Genomic DNA, 20,136 nt, shown 5'->3' with positions numbered 1-20,136 from the left:
GGACCCTGAAGAGGCAATCTCACCTCCTAGTGCATTAAGGAATTTAGCCCTCGTTCTTTACATTGGTAGTTTTCCATTTTTGTCATCTGTGAATCATTTATTGGATCCTGTTACTCCAGAGGGTTACTGATTATAGGTTAATAAAAAGGAACGATTCAACACAATCTTAAAATCATACGACTAAAGCATAATATTTCCTTAACCAAGAAATGAAATGAATTGTTTCCCCTCGGTGACATGGTGTTTTCTGCCCTCTTGTTTTGACAAGGATCGTCGTACCATCGCACCCTATCCGTTTCTTCTCTTCGTCTTTCTGACATGAGAGATTCTTGGCTCACATCCTGGGCATGGCAGGTCTCAGGTGGATCTGCCTATTTAGAGCGAACAGAGATGGAAATTCTGGAGGATTCTCCTGGAAGGCCACAGTCAGCACTTTGTGGGTCACAAAGTCAACAAGAACACCACACCTGCAGCCTGGAGAATCGAGCATTTCAGCCTGGGAGGGAGCGGGAATGGATTTGTAGCCACTCTGGTTGAACTCCGTTCCACAACATTCTTTGTATTCTACTGCAACATTTGGATGTGGTTTCAAAATATGAATAATAGTACGCTATTGATTTCTTTCTCTGACAAGAAGGAGGACCATCAAGACTTGGCGAGACATCAAATGCTCAAGAACCGAGTGATTCGTACAACATTTTGATTTGGTTCAAAGTTATTTTTCTTTGGCTGTCTAAACAGATCTGTTACTCATGTGTCTCCTGCAGCCAAGTTGCAAAGGCAAACCTGAGTCAACCTGATTCTTAGCCCTTTGGAGTTAACCTGATTTTCACTCTGATTGCTTTGGGGTTTTATCTTTTTTCTTCTTTTTAAATTAATAAGTCCCAGGAGGAACCCAGGGCTGCGAGTGCCCTCAAAGTGTCAATGATCAACGTGTCCTGCGATTTACATTAATTCTCACAGCTAGCTGCATCCTTCATTTATCGGGACCTGAGCTGAGAGATCCATCTGTAAGACAGCCAGACTTTCTAAGCAGCTGGACTTGTTTTATGGAGTGCTTATCAGAATTTTTTTTGGAGATTTTATTTTCTTCAACTTAATTTTTTAAAAATATTTATTTATTTGTTTGAGACACTGTGATCATCTTCCAACATGGCTGAAGACAACTCTTCAAATGTTCTTTCCACAGAGAAGCTATCAAAAAATTATAGGCACAGTCACACAAGATTCACAGAAGAGCAACTGAAAATCCTCATCAATGCCTTCAACCAAAAACCATACCCCGGCTATGCTACCAAACAAAAACTTGCTTCCGAAATCAACACTGAAGAGTCAAGAATCCAGGTTTGGTTTCAGAATCGAAGAGCACAACATGATTCCAGAAAACACCAGAGCTTAAGGCAGCTTTAGAATCAAGCCAAGGCCATGGAGAAGACTGTCCTCAAGAAGAGATTCAAAACCCATCCCCTCTAGATCTTTCTACTGTACAAAGAGAATCCAGACGGTGTCGTACCAACTACAGCTCCTCTCAACTGCACACCCTCATCAAGGCATTTATGAGCAACCCTTACCCAGGAATTGATTCCAGAGAACAACTTGCCAAAGAAATTGGGGTTCCTGAGTCAAGAATCCAAATTTGGTTTCAAAACCAGAGAAATAGATTCAATATCCAGAGAAAAAGGAAATCTAATGAGCTCCTAGAACAAGACCCGGGGGGGAAGAACACTGAGACTGCTTCAAGTCTTTCAAGAAATCTACCTTTTCACCGAGAGTTCAAGATAAACCTTCAAGAAACAGTAAACAGGACTTCAGGAGGCAAATACAAGAGAAACTATACAGTCTGACTGACTCATCCTGGTTTCAAAATTCACCAGACATCGAGACAATGCAAATGAATCTAATAGGAGCCAGTGTTGTGATGCCAGAGTGAAGCCACACTGCTATGCCAGCATTCCATAAGAGCACCGGTTCAAGTCCCAGCCTCTCCTCTTCAGATCCAGCTTCCTGCTAACATTCCTGAGAACGCAGCAGAGGATGGCCCAAGGGCTTGGGCCCTTGCTTTTCATATGCAAGACCTGGATAGAGTTTCAGGCTCCTGGCTTCAGCCTGGCCCAGTTCTGGCCATCGCAGCCATTTGGAGAGTGAAAAAGCAGATGGAGGATCTCTTTTTTTCTCTGTGTCTCTGCCTCTCTAACTCTAATAAATAAATCTTCTTAAAAATGAAAAAATATATTTATTTGTTTGAAACATAGAGTTACAGAGAGAGAGAGAGGGAGAGACAGAAAAGGAGATCTTCCATCTGCTGGTTAACTCTGCAAATGACCTCATCAGCTGGGGCTGGACCAGGCCAAAGCCAGGAGCCTGAAGCTTCTTCCTGGTCTCCCACGTGCAGAGACCCAAGGACTTGGGCCATCTTCTACTGCTTTCCCAGATGCATTAGCATGGAGCTGGATCAGAACTGGAGCAGTGGAGACTCAAACTGGTGCCCAAATGGGATGCTGGTGTTGCAGGCAGTGGCTTAGCCCGCAATGCCACAATGCCAGCCCCTCAACTTTTTTTTTTAAAGATTTATTTGTTCATTTGAAAGTCAGAGTTACACAGAGAGAGGAGAGGCAGAGAGAGAGAGAGGTCTTCCATCCGTTGGTTTACTCCTCAGATGGCCACAACGGCTGGAGTTATGCCGATCTGAAGCCAGGAGCCAGGAGCTTCTTCCGGGTCTCTCACGTGGGTTCAGGGGCCCAAGGACTTGGGCCATCTTCTACTGCTTTACCAAACCATGGCAGAGAGCTGGACAGGAAGTGTAGCAGCCGGGTCTTGAACCGGCGCCCAAATGGGATGCTGGCACTTCAGGCCAGGGTGTTAGCCCACTGCGCCACAGTGCTGGCCCCAAGCCCCTCAACTTAATATTTTATTTATTTTTTGATATAACATATTTTTAACTTACATTATAGTCAAAGGCTTTACTCAATAAAGAGTTCAACAAACAAAAAGTAAAGCAACCAGAATCCAGGAGGAAAATCGACACGGGCTATAAACAATAATCAAATGAAGAGATGTTCAACTTCACTCATCTAAAGTAAACTTTAAAAAAAAAAACACAGAATCATTAGAACTACAGTAGTATACAATTCCTATCAATTTGGTTGCAGAACATTTTAAGCTGCAGACTTCTGTCTTCATTCAACAATAAGAAATTTTCAGTTATTCTCTCTTCAAATAGTATTTTTACGCCATTTCCCTTGTTTTAAAATTGCCTTCCTCTCCTTTCTTTGGGTTAACATTGCTACAGTTCCTGTGTTCTAGAATCTGAGCCTTCACCGTTCTCTCGGTCTGGAATTTCTTTCCCACCAACCTACTGCCCCATCCTTTCTGCCAAGGTTCAACTCACAGAATTCCTCTCCCATGATTAAATATTTTGATCCCCGACTGGACATCCTCACCCCTGCTTTGTGCTCTGGTCATACACAGAATGCTAACTCTCTGAGGCCAGGATGGTGTCCTATGTTGTCATAATTCTCATAGGTTCTAATACATTCCAGGAACTGCCCTGATTGGTTGAGTTTTGACACATAACAGTGTTGGAAGGCTACCGTAGAGAGGGAAAGTAGAACTCTGTTTCAGGGGTAAAGGGTAGGAAATGTGAGGTGCTCTTTGACAACTGGATACACCACCCAAACACAGACACAAATCATGTGAGCAAATCGTGACTGCTGTCTCAGAAATAATGGTGGCTGGGGATGGCCTTGTGGTACCACGTGTTAAGCCACTGCCTGCAATGCCAGCATCCCATATGGGACCACCAGTTCAAGTCCTGGCTGCCCCACTTCCAATCCAGCTCCCTGCTAATGTGCCTGGGAAGTAGTGGATGATGACCCAAGTACTTGGGCTCTTGCCACCCTAGTGGGAGACCTGGATGAAGCTCCTACCTCCTGAGTTTGGCTTGGCCCAGCCCTGGCTATTGCTGCCATTTGGGGAATGAACCAGTGGATGGAAGATTTCGCTCCCCTTCCTGCCCCATTACTCTGCCTTTCAAATAAATAAAATAAGCCTTTAGAAAAATAAATAATGTAGCCATGAGTAGCTGTTTTAGCTGTCAGTTCAGGCATCTATAGCAGAATCCCATAGACCAGATGGCCTCAAGAACAGACACGTATTTCTCGCAATTCAGGATGCCGAAAGTCCAAGGTCAAGGTGCCTGCAGATCTGTGTCTGATGAGTGCCCTTGCTCTGGTTTGCAGATGGCCATCTTGCTGTGACCTCCCTCATGTGGTGGAGAACAGAGCGAGGAAGCAAGTTCTCTTCTATAAGGGTCTTTTTCTATAAAAGCACTAATCCCATCTCTAGGGTTCCTCCCTCATGATGTAACTGCCACCCCCAAAGCCACACCTCCTAACACCACCACACTCGGGTTAGAGTTTCAACAAATGGATGCTGGAAGAGCAACAGGACGTCAATAAGAATAACTATTTGTTGAGTGTCTACTGGGGGACAGCCACTGCGCTAAGGGTTTTGGTTCATTGTTTCAGGTCACACTCAAAACAGCCTGAGGGAGGCAGTGTGATTGCCTTTCTCATTGAGGACCCTAAACTCTGAGGGCTCACAGCTGGTGACAGCCAAGCTGGCCCAGGCCTGGCTGGCTCCAGGGTGTGCTCAGGCGACCACAGTGTTACAAGGTCTCCCCAAAGACTGTGGCGGTGTATCTAGGTTGCTTAGTAACCATTAAACATTTAGAGGATTTGGCCAGTGCCACAGGTAAAATTTACTTTTACTCTGTAAGTACTGATTTCTGTGGCAACTGGGTACTCTGTGGCCCAGCCAACTCTAAACCAAAATTGCTCTTGGAGCTTTGGAATCAGTGCTGGGCTGCTACTTACATAACCAATTGCTTAAAATTGAGGGTTAGTAATTGTATGTATGTTACAGTATTGTTCGCACCATCCGCAGGGAATATTGGAACATTCTTATACTATTCAGATAACTTCCAAATATGCTTAATGTCATTATGCCAAAATATTAGTGACACGCGAAGGGTCTGCCCACATTTGTATCTTTCTGTCAGTAGAGGACCCATGGTTCCTCATCATTCATGGAATACGCCTGACAAACCTGCCAGATTTTTCCGGCCATAAACATTTTATTTTGGCTTAATCTACTTTTTCTGGTATTTCAAAGACTTGTCATTTTCTTACTAAGCATGTGATGCTAATTACACGATAGCAAAATGGCCTCTCTTTGCAATTTTGTAAATAGGTCTGAGAATAAATTAGGGTGCCGGGGGTAACCATCTTCCAAATGTGGATGCCAAGGTTATGAGTTTTGGTTTCTTGAGTGTTGAGGTTAGGGTGGGTGCAACGAGTGGCTTTCTCAAAGTTGGGTGGGCAAACGGAGACTACCAATTTCCAAGGTGGCTTCATTTTTTGAGTAGGTGGGAAGGAAAGTGGGAAGGACACATGTGGGAAGGTCATGCAAGGTGACAGTCACCAACACTGCCCTCTTCGGGAGATTCAGTGTGGCTGCCTGAGCTGTAACCTCCTTCTGGAATGTTCTTCCTAAACGTAGGTGTTGTGGGTTAAGTTGTATCTCCTAAAAAGATATCTTGACGTCCCAACCCTGGGTACCTGGCAGCACAATCTTACTTGGCAGATGTAATGAAGCTGAAATCGTCGGAATGGGCTCCACTCCCACGTGACTGGTGCTCTTGTAAGAAGAGGGGGGTTTGGACAGACACACACATGCAGGAGAGAAGGCTGCAGGAAGAGGGAGGTGTGAATGCCTGGGGCTACCAGTCACTGGTTGCTGCACGGAGGGATTCTCCCCTAGGGATATGGGAAGGAGTGGGGCCCATCAGCACCTAGATTCTGGACTTCTGGCCCCCAGAACAAGATCTCCAAGTATTTCATGTGCTCATTAAGCTTGACAAGTTCATGGAAAGTGTATTATTTAAAAAAAACTATATATAAGAAAATGCATGTATTAAAATATATATATATATATATATATATAATAAGAAAACATGTTTAGCACCAAAATAAGCACATCTGTTAATTCCATTTCCCATGTACTTTAAACAAATTATTGTTTTTTTAATTCATTTGAAAGAGAGACAAGAGGGCAGGGAGAGAGAGAGAGACAGAATGCTCTCATCTGCTGGTTCATTCCCCAAATGCCAGCAATGGCTGGAGCTGGCTTGGGCCAAAGCCGGAAGTTGGGACACAATCCAGGTCTCCCTTGTGGGTGACAAGGACCCAGAGTCCTCACCACTGCCCCCCAGGGTCTGCATTGGCAGGAAGCAGGAGTCAGGAGCTGGAGCTAGAAATCGAACCTTAGACACTCCAGCGTGGGATACTGGGTTCTGAATGGTTAGGCTAAGCACCTGCTTCCTCCCATGGATATTTTGAAGACCTGGCTGAATGGCTCCTGGTGTCATTTCCTGGGCTTCCTTACTCCCTGTTTCTTCTTATGAAAGTCAAATCGCCCCAGGAAACCTCAGAGGAATCTGTTTCTTGCATCCTGAAAAGTCTCCCTCCCTTATGGAAGGCAGAAATAATTTTCCATGTGAGAGCTCTACGAAGTTGGAGAAATTTTGAAAATGAGCCTGGGTATTAGCGACTGCTGGAGGCTGCCTGTGGCACTCATGGTAGTTGGTGTGAATTCGGTAATCATCAGAACTACAGAAGAAATGCATGACAAATGGCTCTAGGTCAGTCTCTCAAAGTGTGGTTGCTAGGCAAGCAGCTTCAGCATCTCCCAGGAAGCTAATTAGAAGTGCAACTTCTCAGTCTCCACCTCATACCTTCGAAATCAGCTGCTCCTGGGTGGGGCCCAGCCATCCACGCTCTAGAAAGCCTGCTGGGGAGTGCGGGTGCACACTCACACTGGAGAACCACTCGCTACTTGACTGCGTTTATGCCTCCAATTCTCTCATCTGCAGGACTACTGGGCAAATGACCTGGGCATGTCACATCTCATTTTTTGGTAAAAACATGGCTAGAGTGGGTGGCATTTGACTTAGTTAAGACACAAGATTAGGGCACTTAACATCCTATATTGGATACCTGGGTTCAACACTTTACACCAGCTCCAGACTCCAGCTTCTGCCAGTGCAGACATTGGGAGACAGTGGTGACACTCGAGTAATTGGGTTCTTGTCACCCGTGTGGGAGACCTGGATTGAATCTCTGGCTCGTGGCTTCAGCCCTGGCCTCGCTCAGCCATTGCAGACATTTGGGGAGTGAACCAGTGCATGGGAACTCTCTGCCTTCTTTCTTTCTTTTCTTTCTTCTGTCTCTCGCAAGAAAGAAAGAAAGAAAGAGAGAGAGAGAAAGGAAAAACAAAAATAAAAACCAGGAAAGAAAGAAAGAAAGAAAGAAAGAAAGAAAGAAAGAAAGAAAGAAAGAAAGAAAGAAAGAAAGAAAGAAAGAGAAAGGAAAAACAAAAATAAAAACCAGGTGGGCATTTGGCAGAGCAGGTAGGGTCATTGTTGAGACATCCATATCCCACATGGGAGTGTCTAGGTTTGTGTCCTGGCTCCTCTTCCAATTCCAGCTTCCTGCTAATGCACACCCTGGGAGGCAGCAGCTGTTTTTCCTGCCACCCACATGAGAGACTTGAATTGAGTTCTAGGCTCCTGGCTTCAGCCAAGCCCAAATCTGGCTGTTGCAGGCATTTGGAAGAGTGAACCAGCAAATGGTCTCTCCCCCCACCCCACCTTTTTGCCCCTCAAGGAAATAAATGAATAAAAATTTAAAAAAAAAATAGCACCTCTCATAGATGGGGCAGCGCTATTTGTAATAACCCCAAACCGAAAATGACCCCAAATGCTCACAACAGCAGAATGGACAAACCAGTTGTGGCATACATGCTGGGAAAGAGCAATGAGAATCAATGATTCACAGCTGCCGTCAAAATGTTGAATGAAAGAAGCCAGACATGAGTTCATTCAGCACGCTTCCATTTGTATGAGATACCAAAACAGGCAGAAATATCTGAGGTTGCTTCAAAGCCTCTGTAGGAAAAACTGTGTCATTAAAAAGCTGCATATGGATTACAAATTTTTTGCACCCAAATAAAGTTATCAAATTCCATTTTCCTAAGAACTCTTGGAAACATCCTCATGTTGTTAGAAACCAGGCTTTGCTCTCTGGGACATTGTCCTCTGTGACTCCCCCACTTCCTTGTCTAAATCCCACTCATCCTGCCATTCTTGGCTAAGTACCTTTTCCAGAGTCTTTCTCTGTCACCTCATACAGAAGTCACCTGGGAGAGGGTAGTGCGGGGAAGGAGGCACAGGCAGCAGGCTTTGGGGCAGCTGTTAACTCTCTCTTGCTTGCTGCAGATGCTGTGAGTGAAGTGTGCGTTTTGTAAAAACAATGTACCAAGCAGTATGCTTAGCACACGTGTGCTTTTTCTGTAATTATATTATTATACCTCCGTACAAAGTATTTATTTATTCAAAAGGGTTTGAGAGAGAGAGAGAGAGAGAGAGAGAGAGAGAGAGGTATTCCATCTGCTGGTTTACTCCCCCAAATGGCCACACCACCAGGGCTGGCCCAGGCCAAAGCCAGAAGCCAGGAGAGTGCAAGGGCCCAAGGACGTGGCCATCCTCTGTGGCTTTCCTAGGCCATAGCAGTAAGCCATAGCAGAGAGTTGTATCGGAAGTGGAACAGCCAGGACTTGAATTGGTGCCCACATGGGATGCTGGCACTGCAAACGGCGGCTTTACCCGCTACGCCACAGCACCGACTCCACCTCCATACAAATTTTAAAAAGCACTAGTGGGTGCTGTCAAATGTTTGAGTCCAGATGTGACTTTCCTACAGCATTTTTATAGCCTGTAATTTGAGGTTGGGCCCCATCTCCCGATTTTGTTGCCTGGGAGCAGGAACATTAGGGACCCTGTGGTTTTGTGAATTAATCTCCAAAAACCTCACCTGGAAGGGAGAGTGAATGCTGGACAATGATTAGATATTTATGAAGTGTTTTTAAAAGTACATCTTGGTAGCATTCCAGGGTAGGTTAGCAATATCATTTTTTTTTTATTAGTAAATGAATATTCCAGATTGTTTTTTTCTGGAATAGTGCTTTTGCTAGCTCTCTTTTTTCCCAGGGAGTCCCTGAAGTCCCCTTTGGGATTTAGTGAAAGAGACAAAGTCTGTGTGATGTCTTGCTCTCTGGAAGCCCGCCTGGGAATAGGTGGGCAGAGCTTTGGGAGGAAGCAAATTTCATTAAGTCAGACAGACACCTAGGCAGTGTTATACACTTAAAATGAAGACATCCATTTACAATTCATTGGGGCTTCCTTCCAAAAAGGCACAAGTACTACGTATTCATAGCCTAACCTGCTTTTTAAGAGGAATAATCAGAAAAGAGGGAGAAACAGAAAATCGTACCAATGTAATCAGCATTGATTCAAACCCCCAGGGCACGGGGTTGGGGAACAACAGTGCTCCCTTTGGAAAGTTTCAGGGGTTGGTTTTACTTCTCTGATGCAGTTAGGACTAAGGAAAATCCTGCCACTGCTCTGCCCCAATTACATTCCTGGGTCAGGAGGTGGGAGGAGCAGTCAAGGTTCTTCTGTGCTATTTGCTCCTAGGGCTTGGGGGGAAATGAAACCTGCCCCTCATCCCCACCCCCACCCCCAACCTCTCTGCAAAGGCTGTGCATCTAGGAGAGAAAGAGCTTGGCTGGGACTCAGCCTGTGAACTTCTCTGGACTTTTCCCACGTTCAAGGGGAAAGTCTAGCAGAGACTGGTCCTCCAGGGGAGGGAGAGGAAGACATGGAGGCCCCAGCACCTGAGGCAGAAGCCGGGTGGATCCCCAGTGGGAGACTGGGGCATTCCAGCCTGACGGCCTTGGCTGGTTTCCCTGGAGCTTACTCACACCAGTCCCGAGACTTCCCTTGGGGGTTTCCCTTGTCTCCTCTCAGGCCACATGTTTTCTGGAAACTCACACCACTTTCAAACCCAGAGGCAAATCTGATTGATAATTCCCATCGCCCTGGCCACCATGTCTGGTTAGAGGACAGCATGTGGCTCAAATCAATTCAAGCAGGGTCACCAGGATCCAACGTAGGACTTCTGTTTGAGCCATGGGAAAAGCAGACTCTCAAGAGGGCCCAGAGCAGCCCGGGGTCTCCAGGTACAAGTTGAGAATGAAGCTAACTGGAAGGAGGCAGAATCAAAAAAAGGAAGGAAGGTCTGATGGTGTGTGCTTGGAGGCAGACTCACCCCGAGTTCTCATCCCTTGGAGCAAAATTATTCCCAAGACTGAATAAACTGAATAAACCTGAAGGCCGGTGCCGCGGCTCAATAGGCTAATCCTCCGCCTTGTGGCGCTGGCACCCCAGGTTCTAGTCCCGGTTGGGGCGCCAGATTCTGTCCCGGTTGCCCACCTTCCAGGCCAGCTCTCTGCTATGGCCCGGGAGTGCAGTGGAGGCTGGCCCAAGTGCTTGGGCCCTGCACCTGTATGGGAGACCAGGAGAAGCACCTGCCTCCTGCCTTCGGATCAGCCTGGCCGCAGTGCGCCAGCCGCGGCGGCCATTGGAGGGTGAACCAATGGCAAAGGAAGACCTTTCTCTCTGTCTCTCTCTCTCTCACTGTCCACTCTGCCTGTCAAAAATAAAAAAAAATTTTTTTTTAAAAATAAAAAAAAACAACAAAATAAACCTGAAATGATACAAGTGCTAACGCACATCAGTTATTAGTGACTGCTCGGGGCACTGTGTTAAGGATTCTGAGGACCAAATGCAGATACAGTGGAAAGAACAAGATTGATGAGTGTTGTCTGTCATGGGTGCAGGAGGCACTGTGTGTTTGCTATCCTCGGGCTAGATGCCCCTTTCTCAGGACATCACATGCCAGATTCTTATCATAAAAGGTTGAGGCAGGTGGTCCATAGCAGTGCTGTACAATGGAAATATAAAGTGGACCACATATGTAGTTAAAAAAATGTTAGTAGCTATATAAAAACAGAAATAGTGAAATTAAGTTTAATAATACCTTTTATTTGACCCAGTGATCCAAAAGATTACCATTTAGCAAATAGCCACAATTCCTGTGCTTGGTAGCCACAGGTGATGATTGTATTGGGCGGCTTGAGTCTGGAACCCAGAGTGTGAGCACTGCAAGACACCTTAGAAACAGCTTCTCCCAGGTCCTCACTGTGCAGGCAGGAGACAGACTGAGGCAGGAGTGAGTCGGTTTCCAAGCACGTGAGTAGTGGCAGTGACTTCCTGTGGCACATTTCCTTCTCCTTCAAACACTAGGGACTGGTGAGTCTGATAGACAGAATATTGCCACTTCTGCCAAGGAGGTCCACATCCTAATCCCCAGAACCTGCACATCCGTAACCTGACATGCAGAAGGGACTCTGCTGATGTGATCAAGGATCCTGGGTGGGAAGATTGTCTTGGATAATTGGAGTGAGCAGATGTCATCCCAGGGGTTCTCGTCAGAGGGAACTGGTTGAAAGTCAATAGAAGGAGAGACAGGGGGCTAGAAGCAAAGGGTGCCGTCATGCATGTTGAAGACAGAGGAGGAGGCCCTAAGCCGAGGAAGGCAAGAAGCCTCTGGAATCTGGAAAAGGTAGCTCCTTCCTGAAGCTCCTAAAGGAGTCAGCCCTACTGACAAGCTGATTTTACCCTCACGGGAACCATTTTAGATTCCTGGTCTCCAGAATTCTAAAGGAATAAATGCCATTGATTTGGTGGTGGTCCATTACAGCAGCGATAGAAAACGACCATGGGGGAAGGGTCCATGCTAACTGGATTGACAATTTGTTCCCTCCATTGTTTCAAATGAAAACCAGTGTCCCCTGCAATAAGACCACTTACCTTCACTCTGGGAAATCCTGTGTCACCTGTGGCTAAGTTCTCCTCCTCTCATCCCCCCAGTTCCCTGGGGTACGAAGGGAAATTCTCCAGAACAGCCCTCAGCAGAGGAAGCGTCTCCCACCCTTTGACTCCAAGTCTGGCCTGGGAAAAGCGTCCACAAAACTCACCAGCAAACTTTTTTCCTTGTATCTTTCTAGAAATTGCTACAGAGAGCTGCTAGGTAAGTGGTACTTTCTGGCATTCCAGGAACAATGTGTGTGTGTGTGTGTGCGCGCACGCGCGCGTGTGCACAAAGACTACAAGATTACAAGAAAACACCAGAGTTCGGATCATCCTTTCCTTTTATTAAAAGCCAAAGCCCAGCTGGGTAACTTAAGATAATGCTTTTATTATGCAACTGGACCCATTTGGAAACTATAGTTCAAGAAATGCAGCTGGGCTAATTCAAAGAGCACAGGGCAGAGTTAAAAGGTTCAACCAAGAATTAGCCTAGGACTCTCTGGGTCTGTGTTTCTTTAATATCAAGAAGAAAAGCTGAACTCCTTGTTCCTTTGCGGCTCTCAGATCTTATTATTTGAATTGCATGTTGCAAGTTTCTTGCTGGTTTGAGACATAGCAGCCATCAAAATGCACGACACCTGGGATGCCCGCCAAAGCCACCTTCCACCTTGAACCCCCAATTCAGGGTGCTTGACCTCCTTGTTATTTTGAGTCTTACAGAATCTTGTAGTATCCAAGAGACCATGTGGGTTTGTCATCCAACCCCGCCTCTCACAATTAAGGAAACTAAGGCTCAAGGAGCTTGTGACTTGTTAAGGTCTCAGAACTGGTACTGACCTGGCAGGGTGAGAATCAAGATTTCCTGATTCAAAGCCAGAGCTCCTCCTACTCCTTCCTTAGCCCCCTTATTTTGCTCTGCTTATAGCTGAGAGGCACACCCCTCCAGTCCATGCCAGCCCAGGGCAGTGGCGCTGGAGAGGAAGGAGGTAGAATGGTGCTGGGTGCATTGCCAAGGCGGCAGGTTCTCCAGTGGGGCTCAGCAATTTGCATGCAAATAGCAGTAGAGGTGGGGCTGTCATGGCTGCACTGGCCACGGATGGTCCCGCACTGTCCCCAGAGAGGGCTGCTTTCACCAGTGGCAGAGCTTATATTTCAGAGTTGGGGCTGCAGGTCTGGGAAAGAGCAAGTTTTGTCCTGAAAGGATTTTCCTTTTATGCTTGATTTCTAAGAACTACCACATAAAGAAAAAAAATCTATGCAAAAAATCAGTTCTCCTCATTAACAAATAAAGGAAACTCACAGAGTTCCTCCATAGTTTGTTCTCTCTCTGACGTATACAGTGTACACCCAATCAATCACGGGAGGAGCAGAACACAGAGTCAGCCCCAGTTGCTTGCTGGCAGTCGTGTGCAGCGGTAGGCACTGAATTGGGGCCTCACACTCAGGTGGCAGGTGATTACACTGCACCTTCCCTATCTTATGCGTAAGTCCATGTCAGGTAGATTGTTGACCTAAATCTGAAAGAAGATTTTAGAAGAGAATAAAGGAGAATATCTTTATGTCCTTGGGGTTAGAAAAGCTTTCTTAGGTAGGATAAAAATAGATAATTGGACTTCATAGACTCAGAATCTCTGTTCACCAGAAGAGCACTCAGAGGGAGAAAAGTCAAGCCCCAGAATGAGAAATGTGTTTAGAATATTTATGTTTGTCGAAGAGCTCATGTCAGAAGGCATAGAGAACTTCTACTAACTGGCAAGCAAGAGTTGGACTCCCAAACAGAAAAATGGGCAAAGAATTGAATAGCATTTCACACATGTCCAAAATGGCCAATACCAGATACTGTATTAGGGGCTAAAGAGAGTCTTGAACTTGTATAAATGGGTTATGAATGGATTTCCAGGCTTTTACTGAAGCTAAGTCAAGGGGGAATGTATCTGTTAAAAACACAAAGTTTGCTGCAGATGAAGAACAGATGAATATTTATTTATTCATGCATGTAGCTATTTCTTGAGAGGTTATCTTGGTAGAGAAAGGTGAACCCTTGCTGGCGCTGTGGCTCTCTAGGCTAATCCTCTGCCTGCGGCCCCAGCACCCCAGGTTCTAGTCCCGGTAGGGGGACCAGATTCTGTCCTGGTTGCTCCTCTTCCAGTCCAGCTCTCTGCAGTGGCCTAGGAAGGCAGTGGAAGATGGCCCAAGTGCTTGGGCCCTGCACCCGTATGGGAGACCAGGAGGAAGCACCTGGCTCCTGGCTTCGGATCGAGGTAGTGCACTGGCCGTAGCTGCCACTTGGGGGGTGAACCAATGGAAAAAGGAAGACCTTTCTCTCTGTCTTTTTCTTTCTCACCGTCTAACTCTGCCTGTCCAGAAAAAAAAAAAAAATTAGAGAAAGGTGAACCCTTTAGGATGGGAACTGGTGTTTTAATCAAATCACAGATGGGGGTAGGGAGGATCAGACATTGGGGTGGTGGTGCCTTCGGTAGGTTAAGGCACCAATGGTAATTGTTACAAAAGGGTTGTGGCACTTTTAACTATCGATATTTATAATATGCCAGAAACTCTATTTCCAACCATTTAAAGCAATGATGCAAGTATGGACATGTAAAACAATTTGGGCTGCTCTGTATTAGATTGGATAACTTAGAGATAACAGAAATTTCTTTCCTAAAGTGTGAGAGCTGGGAGCCCTAACCTGGAGCTGTCAGCAGGTTCTGAGTCTGGTCCCACACTCTGCTTTGAGGCTGGCGCTTTCTTGTGCTGACCTCACATGGCACAAAGGGCAAGCAAGCGTCGTCCTTCATAAGAGCACTGATCTGGAGGCCAGCATTGAGGCACAGTGGGTTAAGCCGCTGCCTGTGACACATGGGTGCCGATCCAAGTCCCAGTTGCTCCACTTCTGATCCAGTTCCTGCTAATGTATGTGGAAAAATAGTGGAAGATGGCCCAAGTACTTGGGTCCCTGCCACCTATGTGGGAGGCCCGGATGGAGTTCCTGGTTCCTGGCTTCAGTCTGGCCCAGACCTGGCCGTTGTGGCCATTTGGGGAGTGAGTTGGCAGATGGAAGATCTCTGTCACTCTGCCCTTCAAATAAATAAATAAACTCTTAAAAAAAAAAAAGAGCATGAATCTCATTCATGAGGGCTCCTCCCTCATGACTGGACCACCCTCTGAAGCCCTCCCTCTTTTTTGTTTTTTTTTTTTTCAAGATTTATTTATTTGAGAGGTAGAGTTACAGAGAGAGGGAGAGACATGGAGAGAGGTCTTCCATCCACTGGTTCACTCTTCAAATGGCCGCAACAGCCAGAGTTGGGCCAATCTGAAGTCAGGAGCCAAGAGTTTCTTCCGGGTCTCCCATGTGGGTACAAGGGCCTAAGGACTTGGACCATCTTCCACTGCTTTCCCAGGCCATAACAGAGAACTGGATTGGAAGAGGAGCAGCCAGTACATGAACTTATGCCCATATGGGATGCTGGTGCCACAGACAGAGGCTTAATCCACTACACCACAGAGCTGGCCCCAGCAGCCTCCCTCTTAATCCTATCACTTTGGGGATTAGGATTCAGTCTATGCATGTTGGAGAATATAGATGTTTGGCCAGAGCAGGAGGGTGGAAACAATTTTTCCAGACACTTTTGTGAGTTTAAAATTAAAAAAGCTGAAGACCACTGGCATGACTGTGTTCTAGAATGCAGGGGCTGGGTGAGTGGGAGAGTCCCTGCTGGCCTCCCTGGGCTTACAGGCCCTTGGAACCTACAAAAGGTCTATGTAGGCAGGTGCAGCACAGCTGGCCTTTGATGAATGAAGTTTACTTTCTTGCTTCACCGTGCATTTTCCTGTAACTCCTAGCATCTCACATTGATTGAAGACTCAGCTGTTCTCATTCTGTGACTCATTGCTGTCTACTGGGCAATTGTCCTTTATAAATTCTACCCATTTTAAAAAACAGTAAGGAATTGTGGATGACAAGACCAAATGTTAGCCAAGTATATACTGAAAAAGATAACAGAAAGCATAATAAATTCATCACTTAATACTTGGGGATGGGAAAGTCAAATTTCACAATCTGAATTTTGCCCTTTAAGAGGCAAATTCCCCATTTTTTGTCTTAGGTAGAAAATGGAGCATTTGGATTAATTAAACACTTACTTAGTAATTATTATCGTACATATACATTAGTCTTCAAAACACTTCAAAATCCACTTGATATTGTCATATAATTATTTTTTTTCCCTTTGGCAAATCAGAAGACACCAGGATTCTGTATGCCTTGGGATCTTTCTTACAAATGCTAATTATCATTGTCTTACAGATAAAGACAACAGCAGAGAAATTCCTAGTTATTTTGCCCAGAGTGGAGACCAGAAAATGCTGGCAGATGCTACAAAAGACATACAAACCATTACATTTTTATGCCAAAATCAAGGAATATTTTTAAATTTTTTTAATCTTATTGAATGAAATGTGCTCTCTGGAGTTTACACTTCCAGTTTTAACGTACTCAAACAGTTTTCTTGGTAAGGAATTACTTTGCAAATTTATAGGAAGCCAAGAAGTGGTGAATACATAAAATAGTTTCATTTCTTATGATCAAAGACTCAGGAAATTTGAGAGTTGGAACAAACCTTAGACGTTATTGATATATATAGAAGGAGAATGCCAGGCAGAGTTATTCCTCCAAAATACAGCACTCATAATTGACCCATTAGCAATCTGCGCTATAAATCAGTGAGACTCTCGCTCTACATTAAGTAGGCATCATGGTTACTCGCTGCAGATGGGTGCCTGGAAATTGATGATGCAGGCATTTCTCACTTTACGAGCAGCTTGGGTTCTAAAGTATGTAGGTTGGATTTCTGGGATTTAGAAGATAGCTTTCCATGGACCCAATGACTCAAGTGGAGGTTGAATTGCTGAGCCAGAACATAAACCCAGGAGTGCACTGTGCTCTGATGCTGTTAGAACCCCCGCTCAGGGCAGGCTTCGGTGTGACCTCTGCAGAGAGCAGAGTCAAAAAGACCGGGCCTTCAAATGCCAGCTCCGCCACACATGAGCTGCAGGTCTTGGCGATTACTCGGTCTTTCTGTGCCTCTGCTTTCTTTACCGTGAAATGGGGAATAATTGTACTCTGCTGTGTCCCCCCTGCGGTAATCCCTCCTGATTTTCATGGCCTCGTGCAGTGCCCTCCCACACAAGACAGGGAGGATGTGTGTAACCAATAGGGTGTCGTGGAAATGGGACTTCCGCAGCTGCATCAGAAAGCACGTGGCAGCCGGCTCCACCTGCACCTCTTGCTCTGGAGGAAGCCAGCAGCTGTGTCGTGAGGATCCTCCAACAGCCCCACGACCAGTCCGTGTGGCCAGAACTGAGGTCTCCTGCCTACAGTCAGCATTATCTTGCCAGACACATGAGGAAGGCTCCTCCACACCCAGTGACTGCAGCCTTGACTGACAGCTTAGCTACAAGCTCACGAAAGATCCCAAGCCAGAGCCACCAGCCAAGCCATTTTTAGATTTCTGTGAGATGATAAAGATGATCATTTAAGCGGCTACGCACTGCAGAAATTTGTGATGCAGCAAAGTAACTAGCATATTAGATGGATTAGGTGTTGGAAGGATGTGGACGACAGCCTGGTGCCTAGGCAGAGATACTGAGGATGGTGGGAGACGTTTCTTTCTTCTTCCTATTGGAGTTCCCTCTGACCTCACAGAGCTGTACAGAGCTGTGAACCACAGATGGTGCTCACAGCTCCTTCTTCTTCTTCTTCTTCTTCTTCTTCTTCTTCTTCTTCTTCTTCTTCTTCTTCTTCTTCTTTTTTGACAGGCAGAGTGGACAGTGAGAGAGAGAGACAGAGAGAAAGGTCTTCCTTTGCCGTTGGTTCACCCTCCAATGGCCACCGCGGCCGGCGTGCTGCAGCCGGTGCACCGCGCTGATCCGAAGGCAGGAGCCAGGTGCTTCTCTTGGTCTTGCGGGTGCAGGGTCCAAGCACTTGGGCCATCCTCCACTGCACTCCCTGGCCATAGCAGAGAGCTGGCCTGGAAGGGGGGCAACCGGGAGAGAATCCGGCGCCCCGACCAGGACTAGAACTCGGGGTGCCGGCGCCGCAAAGCGGAGGATTAGCCTAGTGAGCCGCGGCGCCGGCCTCACAACTCCTTCTGCCTCTGGTCTCTCTCTTCTTCTCTTTCCTGCTTCTCTTCCCTCACTGCAGGGTCCTGGCTAAATGCGGGGTCCCTGGGTGTGGGGAACCTCAGGCTGGCCACCTGTGAGAACCTCCTCATCTGCATAGCTTGCAGCAATCTGTCGACCACAAGTCCTACGAAAACAGCCAGGTGAAACAGATGAAGTTGAAGCAGGACGGACTCTGCATAAACTAGGAAGAACCAGGTGAAACGGATGAACTTTCAACCTGAGACTATACGCGCCCTTTCATCTATCTGATTGGACGATATCAGCATAAAGGGACATCGGGATCTGGGCGGGGCGCGGCCTTTTCTCTTCTTTTCTCCTCTCCCCACTTTCCTTCTCTCCCCACAAGTAAAAGTTCCTTGAGAACCGATGAACAGTGACCGTGTCGTGACTACGTTGGACCCTTGCTGGCGAGGGTCCGACACCTGGGAGTCCAGGAAGTGGAGATGGTGGGGTGGTTCCTGATTGCAGCCTTGTAGGTCCTTGCTCTTCCATGGAAGATGCATGACTTTGGCGCTTTACTATGCTGAAGACCCATTCCCATCAGGGACAGGCTTCTGTCTGAAGGAAGGGGCTTAGCACCTCCAGAACGTCCTAGCTCTGTAATACTAGTAGGACAGCGCGAGTCTCCAGCTTCCCCTCATGCTCTGTGAACGATCCTGTTTCGGTAGTTTCCTTTTTGGTAGAGGTTAGGGGAGAGATGGTTTCCTGATGCCATCTGCAGTTATTTGTCTGGATGGACTTCAGTAACCTTGAACCAGACACTGTGCCGAGCTCACTCACGTGTTGTATCAGATGCTTTCTGGTACTCCAGAGGCGTATTAACTCAGCTGGCACCTGAGTCTATTGAGAGAAACGGAAATCAAACACAAAATCATTATTCTGAATTTGTGTTTGTGTAGATGTATTAAACTAGAGGCAATTAGCAATGATGACAAATTCTCCTGTGGTTATCAGGCTCAATGGGAGAATTCCAGAGACTAGAAAGAATTCCTGAGAGTTCTTGTTAATTCAAACAAAAATTAGGTTGAGAGTTTCACATGGAGAAAGAAACTTAGGATGTAAATAATAAAAATACAATTAGGAAATCGTTTTTGGGGGAGTTTGAAGATAGCTGAAATAACAATCAACATTTGGCCGGCGCCATGGCTCAACAGGCTAATCCTCTGCCTTGCGGCGCAGGCACACCGGGTTCTAGCCCTGGTCGGGGCACCAGATTCTGTCCTGGTTGCCCCTCTTCCAGGCCAGCTCTCTGCTATGGCCCGGGAAGGCAGTGGAGGATGGCCCAAGTACTTGGGCCCTGCACCCCATGGTCTCCATGGGAGACCAGGAGAAGCACCTGGCTCCTGTCATCGGATCAGCGCGGTGTGCTGGCCGCTGCGGCCATTGGAGGGTGAACCAACGGCAAAGGAAGACCTTTGTCTCTGTCTCTCTCGCTCTCACTGTCCACTCTGCCTGTCTAAAAAAAAAAAAAAAAAACAATCAACATTTTCTTGTAGAGCAGCTTTACACCCATATCAGTGCCCATTTATAATCCTCTAAGGGGTATTCTTTGATCCACAGTTTACCAATGAGCAAATGGAGCACAGAGGGATTAAAAAACTTGCCAAAGGACATACGAGAGGAAGAGGCACAGCCAAGCCCCTGTGTCTTTTCCAGAACCAATCCAGAACCTTGGATTATAAATTTTGTTTAATGAAAACAAATGGGCTGTTAATGGATCCAAAAAAGCAAGCGCTTGACTCTTGTTTTTATTGGGGGTAAAAAACAAACCACATGAGATCCCCCCGCTGTTAGAAAATGCAAGCACATTGTGCGAGGGAAAAGTCGTGGCAGCCACATCTGTGGTGACTGCGGTTTCTAGTAACCATTCATACGCAAAAAGAAACAAGTAAAATTCATTTTAATAATATCTTGTTAATTTAATATATCTAAGATGTCACACATATATAATTTATTCCTGAGAGAGTTCACATTCTTTGCTTGGGTTCAGATCTTCAAGATCCAGAGTGTATTTTACATTTGTTGACCATTTTAATTCAGATGCTTGAATTTCATGGGAAATATTTAATCTGTATTTATTTATTTATAATGTTTAAAATTTGTAAAGATTTATTTATTTGAAA

General features: G+C 46.0%; 1 pseudogene; it reads left to right on the top strand.

The window, feature by feature from the left end:
• The first annotated feature begins 1,152 nt into the window (after positions 1–1,152).
• On the top strand, positions 1,153–1,844 carry LOC133768142 (double homeobox protein A-like; annotated as a pseudogene).
• The last annotated feature ends 18,292 nt before the right edge of the window (positions 1,845–20,136 follow it).

Source organism: Lepus europaeus, chromosome 10 (genome assembly GCF_033115175.1).
Source record: "Lepus europaeus isolate LE1 chromosome 10, mLepTim1.pri, whole genome shotgun sequence".
Lineage (NCBI taxonomy): Eukaryota > Metazoa > Chordata > Mammalia > Lagomorpha > Leporidae > Lepus > Lepus europaeus.
This window is presented reverse-complemented; position numbering and strand designations above follow the sequence as displayed.